The following is a 534-nucleotide window of genomic DNA, read 5'->3' as shown; positions in this document are numbered from 1 at the left end:
CACGAGACAAGGTTGCCCCCTCTCCCCACTCCTCTTCAACCTAGCTCTGGAACCACTCTCTAGATATCTCTTAACAGTTGCCCCGCTGCATGGCATTCGAATAGGGAGCCAAGAGTTGAGGACGTCCCTCTTTGCGGATGATGTCCTCATCTTCTCAGCTGACCCTTCCGCAGATATGCCCACAATAAAATACACTTTTGATTTATTCAGGAAATGCTCAGGGTTGCGCATAAACTACTCCAAAAGCGAGATTATGCCCTTAGGACCCCTCCCCCCACCTGCCTGGGTTCAAAACTCCATCTTTACTACGGCCAAGTCACATATCACTTACTTGGGAATCAAAATAGGGAAACTCCCGTCCTCTCTCTACCACCTGAATTACCCCCCACTTTTTGCTAAAATCACTCAGGTATTAGACAACTGGATGGATCTGCCCCTCTCGCTCCTGGGAAGATGTCATTTGGTGAAAATGGTCAGTTTCGCCCGCCTGTTATACCCTCTCCAGACAATACCCCTACTGCTAAGACACAAAGA

This window comes from Lithobates pipiens, unplaced genomic scaffold, assembly GCF_037356315.1.
Source record: "Lithobates pipiens isolate NorthernLeopardFrog02 unplaced genomic scaffold, aLitPip1_a1.2 Scaffold_18, whole genome shotgun sequence".
Lineage (NCBI taxonomy): Eukaryota > Metazoa > Chordata > Amphibia > Anura > Ranidae > Lithobates > Lithobates pipiens.
Note: the sequence above shows the minus strand (reverse complement) of the source record.